Here is a 9,445-nt window from a genome sequence, read left to right as displayed (position 1 = left end):
ATGCTGGCCTCTGTGTGCTGCCTCCTGTGTGTTGTCTCTGTGTTGTTGTCTACATGTGTGTCTTTGCCTCTGTGTCTGCCTCTGGTGTGCTCCTCTGTTGCCGTTCTAAGTTAGCTTGTAATGTCTGTTTTGATGCACGTTCCCTGCTGCCTGTGCGAGCTATTCCTGCGTTAGCCTCTCACTGCTAATTTTTAATAGCGGGAACATCACCCACCTCTCTCAGCAGAGCCCCTTGGGAACATGAGGAGCAGGGCTTTTGGGAAAGGAACATTAAAACAATTCGTCCCCAAAAAATGAACGATGGAAACCATATTGTGAAGTGTCAGGGGTCGAATACTACCCTCTCCCAAGATGCAGTGTGACTCAGTAGCAGCCGAACAGCACTGATTTACTTCATCAAGATTGTATTGTAGATGTAAATAGTGTCCGTTTTAAGATTGTTTCTCATAATCACAGAATCTGTAATCTCCTTGTATATGTAGGATGTCATGGTCACCAGCACAGTGCATTGTCAAGGGGTGGAGATTCCTAGTTTAACATGCACCCTCACCACCAACCACCAACCACCAACAACCACCACCACTAACAACCACCACCATCACCATACCACGCCACTACCCAACCGACTTACCAACCACCACCACCACCACCCACCACCACCGACCATCACACCCCACCACCATGACCCAACCACCCACTACCAACCACCACACACACACACACACACACACACACACACACACACACACACACACACACAATCCAGTCCCTTCACTTCCCTGTCACAGGCGTCTCCCTGGTGGCTGGTAGTGTCCCTCCAGACCCACTGTCAGGGATCCCCTTCAGGCAGGGGACAGGCAGTGAGTGGGGACAGAGACAGGGCCCAGCGGCTCCACTGCACACAACAGCACAGGCTAGACCAGTTGGAGCAGCTGGCACAGGAGTGGGGGACACCTCCTCCCAGGAGGCACACACACACTCAATGAGAGGAGGAGAATGACAGACAGACATAGGGAGAGGGTGCCACTGTCTGGAATATCAAATACTCACTGACAGGTACTGCTTGTAAGAAACACAGAGAGAGAGAAATATATTCAGAGTCAAATGGTAGAAAAAGAGTCAGAAGATATTTTGTGATGTTTGGGGAGGTTGTCTCATGTGAACCAGGAAGACCCACGACTTAAATACAGACAGGAAGTGAACCATGAGTGGCAGATTAGATGACCGGAATGTGTTGTAACCTCTGGATGCGTTGGGCTGCATGGGGCTGCGTTGGGCTGCACGGGGCTGCGTTGGCCTGCATGGGGTTGCGTTGGGCTTTATGCGGCTGCGTTGGCCTGCACGGGGTTGCGTTGGGCTGTACGGGGCTGCGTTAGGTTGGTTGTCGGGCCTTAAACCCTAACACTCAGAACAGGCCTGAGTTGTTTTCTCAGGGAGGGCGCACAGAGGGGGCAGTCGGAAACAGAGCGCAGCAGAGAAATGCTATGACAGGAAATGGGAATGGACTGCAAATGGGCTAATGTGGGAGAATGACAGGGGTAGGCAGGGGGGGGGGCTCATAGCGCTCAAAATGGTGTCTGGGGCTGGGCATTGTGTTACAGGGAGAGAGGGAGCAAGAGGAAAGACACTTCCTATTTGTCTGGCCACTAACAGGTTTCACCTTTGGTAGAGCGGTGTGGAGATTAAGTGGGGGGCACTTGATTTATTTTAGAGAGTATTTGAGATAGTGAGTGTGGGTTTGTGTGTACATGGATGTGTGTGTGTGTGTGCCTGCAGCCTCCCAGCAGGCGTGAATGTGTGTGAGCGTACGTGTGTGTCAGAGGCCAGAGTCAGAGGCCAGTTAGCACTGGTGTTTAGGAACAGGGGCTGTTTTCTTTGGCTGCATGCTGGTGGGTAGGGGTGGAGCAGAGTGGGTGTGGGGGATGGATAGGGGGTCAGTCAGCTCCCCCCCTATAAAGGTCTTACATTTCAATTCAATTTCAATTTAAGGGGATTTATTGGCATGGGAAACGGATGTTTACATTGCCAAAGCAAGTGAAAAAGATAATAAACAAAAGTGAAATAAACAATAAAAAATTTACAGTAAACTTTACTCTCACAAAAGTTTGAAAAGAATAAAGACATTTCAAATGTCATATTATGTCTATATACAGTGTTATAATGTGCAAATAGTTAAAGTACAAAAGGGAAAATAAATAAACATAAATATGTCTTAAATTTCACTAATGATTTAACAATGCCCCCGGTGCTGGCCTGGACCCAGTTTGTCTGTTTGTTTGTTTGTCTGTTAGGAATCTAAACAGAATTTATTTCCCAGGAAGTACTCGGATTTCCCTGATTTTCCCCCATCCTCTACGGTGTACTCCCTCTCACCCCTCAAACTGCCTCACAGCAAAACATTCACATACACCCCTACTCACCCCCCAAACTGCCTCACAGCAAAACATTCACATACACCCCTACTCACCCCTCAAACTGCCTCACAGCAAAACATTCACATACACCCCTACTCACCCCTCAAACTGCTCACAGCAAACATTCACAACACCCTACTTACCCTCAAACTGCCCTACAGCAAAACTTCACATACACCCCTACTACCCCTCAAACTGCCTCACAGCAAACATTCACATACACCCCACTTACCCCCAACGCCTCACAGCAAACATTCACATAACACCCTACTCACCCCTCAAACTGCCTCACAGCAAACATCACATACACCCCTACCACCCTCCAACTGCCATCACAGCAAATCACATACACCCTACTTACCCTCAAACTGCCTCACAGCAAAACATTCACATACACCCCACTCACCCCTCAACACTGCCTTCACATCAAAACATTCACATACACCCCTACTTACCCCTCAAACTGCCTCACAGCAAAACATTCACATACACCCCTACTTACCCCTCAAACTGCCTCAAAGCAAAACATTCACATACTCACCCCTCAAACTGCCTTACAGCAAAACGTTCACATACACCCCTACTCACCCCTCAAACTGCCTTACAGCAAAACATTCACATACACCCCTACTCACCCCTCAAACTGCCTTACAGCAAAACATTCACATACACTCCTACTCACCCCTCAAACTGCCTCACAGCAAGACATTCACATACACCCCTACTCACCCCTCAAACTGCCTCACAGCAAAACATTCACATACACCCCTACTCACCGCTCAAACATGCAAACACAAAATATGTATTTCAGTACAGAGGGAAGTATTAGATGTGCATGCCTGCTGCAGTGTGGTCATAGTGTAGGTAGAACATCTTGCTATTAAGAATGGTGCATTTGAGGCAGCTTGCATATTTCTGTAAAATCTAATTGCCCTTTGAGCAACAAATGTCTGCAAATGCATTCCTCTGATATTAGTTTAGTGGAAAACAAACAAAACAATTCAGATGTTTTATGGTGTGTGTTTTATGGTGTGTGTATGTCCTGATGAATCCGTCAGGGCTAAGGGCAGGGGGTGATGTGCTGACAGCCTCCCAGCGTGCATGCCGAGCGCCCAACAGTCCCCCTTTCCTCTTTCTTGTTCCGTCACTCTTCTCCTTCCCTCCCGCTCCTCTCCTCAGCTCCACACATTTGCTGTGGATTAGCTACGGACAGTAAATTACAGCACCCTGGACCTCTGAGTGATTCCATACCCATCTCTTCACACGTTCCACCTCTCCTTCCCTCCCTCATGTGCCATTTTCCAGTCCAACCCTCTGCCTGCCTGCCTGCCTGCCTGCCTGCCTGCCTGCCTGTCTGTCTGTCTGTCTGTCTGTCTGTCTCTCTCTGTCTGCCTGCTCTCTTCATTTTGATAATTATTTTCCCCCTTTCTCTCTGTTATTTTCGTCCTGGTTCCTAGATTCTCTCAACCCTGTCAGAATTATCTTCTCCTGTCTGTCTGTCTCTCTCTCTCTTTTTAGTTTTACTTCATTCCTTCCTTCCTTCGTTCTTCTATAGTGTCACGCTACACAGCATTCTATCTTTTACACATCCACCTCCTGTCCCCCCCACTCCTTTATACAAGCAGGTCCCTCTTGTCTTGCCTTCACAGGTTTCTTTAGCTAGTTGCCTCTCTCTATTCCTCCCTCCTATCCCTCTCTCCCAACCTCTCTCTTTCCCACCCTCTCATTCCTCCCCCCTCTTCTTCCCTCTCTCTCTGGAAACAGATGTTGTTTGTCAGATCTTATCATTACTGGCTAATTAAGAAGACATCTCTTCTCATTCTGTTGTTGCTTCTCTCCTCTCTCCTCTCTAGCGTCCATCCCTCTGTCTTTGTTCCTCTCTGAGGAAGGTTTGGGAGGTGCTGTGGTATGTGGGTATATTTAATACTACAAAGGTGATTATCAGCTGATAATAGCCTATACGTTTTGTCAGTGTTAGTAAGGAAGACTCAGTATCCTGGAATAATTGTTACGTGTATTAGAGGGAGCACATGACACATTTCTGTGGAAAACTTTTGCATTTTGACATTTATTTGACACAATATAGTATGTGCCCATATTGCTGTTCTGTAGAAGCTTTATGTTATGTTTGGTGTTTATTCATGCTGCCTCATTTAGAGCTGCCAGTTTTGTGTCACCGGTGTAGTGTGGGGATTGGAAAGGTCTGTATTGGTATGTATGAGACCTGTCCATGCACAATGGGCTGCTCAATCCAGTGTGACAGTTTGGGTATTTTAAATCTTCATCCCATAGGACTCTCAAAGCATGCTGGGAAAGGTCAGGCCATTGATGGAGGTATATTCCCTATCCTCTCCTGCTGGATCTCTGTGTATTTGTCTGTCAGTCTGTCCATTCATAGATCCATATACCTATTACTCTCTCTAGCCTTCGTTATTATGCCAAGTGTTGGTTAATGGAACATAACTTTCAACTATTTAAACGATTAGAATAATAGCATCATGCCAGCAGTGAAGTTGTAAAGTAATTTTAAGATCAACGAGTTGCATTGTTCAAAAAGTACACATTCACACTTATCAGGAGGGTCCATGAGCCCCCATACCTTCCCTCTATAAACCCCCCCCCCCCCCCACTTATTCCCCCTCTGCCTCTCACCTCACAGCCTCGCTAGCTGAGCACTTTTGAGGTGGTAAGCCGGGTGGTTTTACAGAACTACCAAGCTCTATAAATCAGCACTAGGGGTTTAAATGTTTGGCTTTGACACAATTCTCATGTTTAGAGACGGGGTGGGCTGGGCCGGAGGGGTGAGGCTGGGGTGGGCTGGGCCGGAGGGGTGAGGCTGGGGTGGGCTGGGCCGGAGGGGTGAGGCTGGGGTGGGCTGAAATGGAGAAGGGGCCATGGGGGCAAATCCAATCCAGCGGTCAAACTTTAAAAGGAGTCCTCATTCCCCATGCTCTGTTTCAGTCTATGTGGCACATCGCCAATGAATCTAGCTGCTATTTTGATACATCAGGCCAATCTGAGTCCTACCCTCCAACTGCTATTTTTGATACAACAGGCCAATCTGAGTCCTACCCTCCACCATTGATCTGGTGTACCCATCTCATGTCAGTGTATGGTTGTTAGTGTGTAGGGCGGTGGGTGTTGGTATGCCTGACTGTCAACTCATAAAGACAGGTTTAATCCCTGGATCAAAAAAGGCGTCAATGAGAGATTTACAGGGTCCAGATTATAGATTATGACAGGTTGGGATTAGGAAAGGTGGGGGTTGCTGGAAATTCGAGAGGACAGAAATGCATAGCTGTGCACCCATTACAACTTAACAAAAATAAGAGAAACCCCTGCTAAAACAAGTTGTTAAGGGTTAGTTAAAAACATATTTTTGTTGTTGTTGTTGTTGATTACTTTAAAAAATGATGCAGTTGGACAGGGAGGGTGAGTGATAGGAGGTGAGAGTTATATAAAGTATGTTAAGTAAAGTTGAGTGCACGACTAAGTATTATTTCTGTTGTAAAATATGAGGGGGCGGGTTAGTAGGCTTGTGTGAAAGGTCCCGTGGTGGTATGCGACAGAGGGGGTATCAGTTCGTGGAGGGTTCTCTGTGCCCCATTAGCAGTGTCAAAGGTCGGGTGCCCCGGGTGTTAACCCTGGTGACCAGTCTAGCTTCCAGTCTGCCAGGGGACCCTGGGATCCAGGGGTATTTATTACCTCCTCCCTAGCCCCCTCTTCCCCAGTCACTCTCCTCACCAACTCTCCCCATGGAGAAAAAAACTCCCCCATCCCTCACCACAACCAATTCCATTTATTCATTGGATGCATATCCACACATTGATGCATGACGACCCATCTGTAGATTTCTGCATCAGTGTAAAATATGATTAGGTCAACTCTGGCCTATGCACAACTCAGCCAATAGCTAGGAGCCATGAACCTTGCTTGACCAAATACTTGCATATTTTGTGCATACATTTTAAGTTGTGTTTAAGTTGTGTTCATTGTAGTTTGTTTGTGTGTATGTAATGTTTGTGTGCTTGCATGTGACATGTGAGCGTGTGTATGTGTGCGTGTGTGTATGAGTTACTGTTCTCGGTGTTTGAGTGTGGCAGAAGAAGGTCCTCAGCATGTCAGTATGTTTTAATGCCTCACATCTGTTTTCCTAATTTTCCTCCCCTACCCCCCCTCTCTCTCCCGCTCCTTCTCTTTTTGTCTCTCCCTCTCTTCTTCTCTCTCACTTTCAATCTTGTCTTTCCCCACCACCTATCCACACCTTCCCTCTCTACTTCCTTCAGTCTCTCAGCCTGTCGTCTAAATACTGATAGAAGGATTATCATGCTCCTGACCTGTCACTCCATCCCTGTTATCTCTCTTCCTTCCTTCCTTCCTTTCTACCTTCCTTCTTTCCGCTGTGTCTAATGGTGTTCCTAGATAGAGAACAGAGACTCGCCCACCCTGTCAGAATAAATTATCTCAATTTTAGTCCTCTCTCTCTAGCTCTCATGGTTCAAATCTGTCCCAAGTCTTTTATTGAAATGTGATTATGTCATCATTAATGCAGATGTCCGAAACTAGAGGACCAGTCTCACATGAGAAGGACTGATGTCTCACAGGAAGACAAGGCTGCAGGAACTGGTCTAGTTATGTGGGAGCTTCATATGACCTCTATACAGCCTGTATTATAGCTGATAAATCTATGTATTGTAGCATAAAGATCTGTTGACACGGATACAGCTTTGTGTCTAATCAGCATAGATAGAGAGTGATGTGTTGTGTCTCTGTGACATGGCAGTTCATGTCAGTAGTAATGAAGGTTGATAAATGCCAATAAAAGTTATTGTTAGGGGTCCTGTGCAGCTTTTGTTCTAGCAGTGTGTAACGGTTCAGTGTGTAACGGCTCAGTGTGTAACGGCTCAATGTGTAACGGCTCAGTGTGTAACGGTTCAGTGTGTAACGGCTCAGTGTGTAACGGTTCAGTGTGTAACGGCTCAGTGTGTAACGAGGCTGCAGTTGTAACGGCTCAGTGGTGTAAACGGCTCAGTGGTAACGGCTCAGTGTGCTAACGCTTCCAGGTGTGTAAACGGTTTCAGTGTGTAACGGCTCAGTGTGTAAGACGGCTCAGTGTGTAACGGCTCAGTGTGTAACGGTCCAGTGTTAACGGCTCTTTTGTTCTAGCAGTGTGTAACAGCTCATGTGTAACGGTTAGAGGTGTAACGTCTCTTTGTTCTAGCAGTGTGAACGTCAGTGTTCTCAGTGTTCGTCAGTTGTAACGGCGTAGCTAGTGGTACGGTCAGTGTGTAACGGCTCAGTGTGTAACGGTTCAGTGTGTAACGGCTCAGGTGTGAACGGCTCAGTGTGTAACGCTCAAGTGTGTAACGCTCAGTGTGTAACGGCTCAGTGTGTAACGGCCCAGTGTGTAACGGCTCATGTGTAACGGCTCAGTGTGAACGCTCAGTGTGTAACGGTCTCAGTGTGTAACGGCTCATGTGTAACGGCTCAGTGGTAAAGCTCAGTGTGTAGGCTCAGTGTGTAACGGCATGTGTAACGTCTTTGTCTAGCAGTGGTAACAGCTCAGTGTGTAACGGCTAAGAGTAGTGTAACGGCTCTTTTGTTCTAGGCAGTGTACGCTCAGTGAACTAGCCTTTATCTAAGTGTACGGCTCAGTGTGTAAACTCTTTGTTCTAGCAGTGTTTGCATGAACGGCTCGTGTGTAACGCTCAGTGTGTAACAGCTCTTTTTTTCTACCAGTGTTTATGGAAAGGGAACAGCTCTGTGTTACATGTGTATACGGTCATGTACGAGTTGTAACAGCGCTTTTGTTCTAGCAGTGTGTAACGGCTCAGTGTGTAACAGCTCAGCTACATGTAACAGATGCCTTAGATAGGACTGACTGAAGCTGAACTTGGTCTGAAGGCAAGTCAATGCATAGGTGAACATGTAGGAATAAAACAATTACAGAGTTAAGTTTGTAACGTTGCTGTTACTGCAGTGTCATGACTTACGCTTTCATTTTTTTGAACTCGTTTTAGTTAAGAAAGTTGTCACCCTGCGGATTGCTCACCACACGCTGTGAGGCCTGTGTTTAGTCTTGGGAACTGAAGCAGATGCAGACAAAGGGGATCTGGAGGCCTCGACAGAGATACAGACTGGAAGACTGAGGGGAAAACAGACTCCCCATGGAGCCAGTGTGGAAATTGATCCCAAGGCTTAAGACTTGGGCCTACCTTTTGTTTGTGTTTCCTAATCAGGGTCTCTGAGGAGGGTAGTGGGGAACACCAGTTGGAGGGGTTATAGCTTGATTTACATTAATGACAACTGGACAGCTCATTAAATATTAAACTGGCATCTCAACTAGTCACAAAAAGTTACCCCTTCCCCCCAAAAAATTATTTCCAAATTAAATAGTGATTGAATGGGAAATATGATGGAATGGAAAATAAGTTCCAGTGACTGTGTATGGTTATGTACGGTTATGGAATAACCACTTTGAGTATGAGAGAGCTGCAAATACAGCAGAGCTGTATTTACATACCTATGAGTCTAATCTACAGTGTAGCTAATAGAGTTCTCCTATGAAAGTCCTGGACCTTCCTCCGCTCACACAGTTTCCTTCTGACATCCAGATCAATGTTTTCCAAGTCCTCATCTTCTCTAGCCTGTGGGTGGGGAGGTGTGTGGGCGTGTTACAATACCAAAACAAAAACAAACAATGGCGATATTAAACTTTGCGACCACAATAGAGGGGGAAAAAAGAGTGTTCTCGACTTCTTATTAATTATGCAAGATTAGTCTAATTATAATTCAGCAAATGAATGTGTGGCAGAAGGTGCGAGGCGACGGGGCTGGAAGATTTGCATGTTAAGTGGGTAGGGGAAAGTGGCTAATGCATGCTAATATATGCACCAACGTCTCGCTTTAATTTCAGCATTTGCAGCTGTGTGTGTCCGAACTGAGGGGGGTGAAAAGTTGACTGAATGGGGTTTGGGGGGGGGGGGGGGGGGGTCAGAGGTGGTGGTGGAGGGTGTTGTATGGAAGTGTGT

General features: G+C 46.6%; 1 protein-coding gene and 1 long non-coding RNA gene across 4 annotated transcripts in view; both read left to right on the top strand.

Annotated features, from left to right (window-relative positions):
• The window catches only part of LOC111957479 (transcription factor COE2), a 33,952-nt gene that overhangs the window by 15,794 nt on the left and 8,713 nt on the right, over positions 1 to 9,445 (top strand). The gene's annotated exons all lie outside the window — the stretch shown is intronic.
• Positions 5,302 to 9,358, top strand: LOC139024777 (uncharacterized). Its single transcript, XR_011476141.1, has 4 exons — positions 5,302 to 7,368; positions 7,558 to 7,598; positions 7,981 to 7,996; positions 8,208 to 9,358. It is a non-coding gene; the product is annotated as an uncharacterized lncRNA (long non-coding RNA).

The sequence above is a fragment of the Salvelinus sp. IW2-2015 genome, unplaced genomic scaffold, assembly GCF_002910315.2.
Source record: "Salvelinus sp. IW2-2015 unplaced genomic scaffold, ASM291031v2 Un_scaffold1860, whole genome shotgun sequence".
Classification (NCBI taxonomy): Eukaryota; Metazoa; Chordata; class Actinopteri; order Salmoniformes; family Salmonidae; genus Salvelinus; species Salvelinus sp. IW2-2015.
This window is presented reverse-complemented; position numbering and strand designations above follow the sequence as displayed.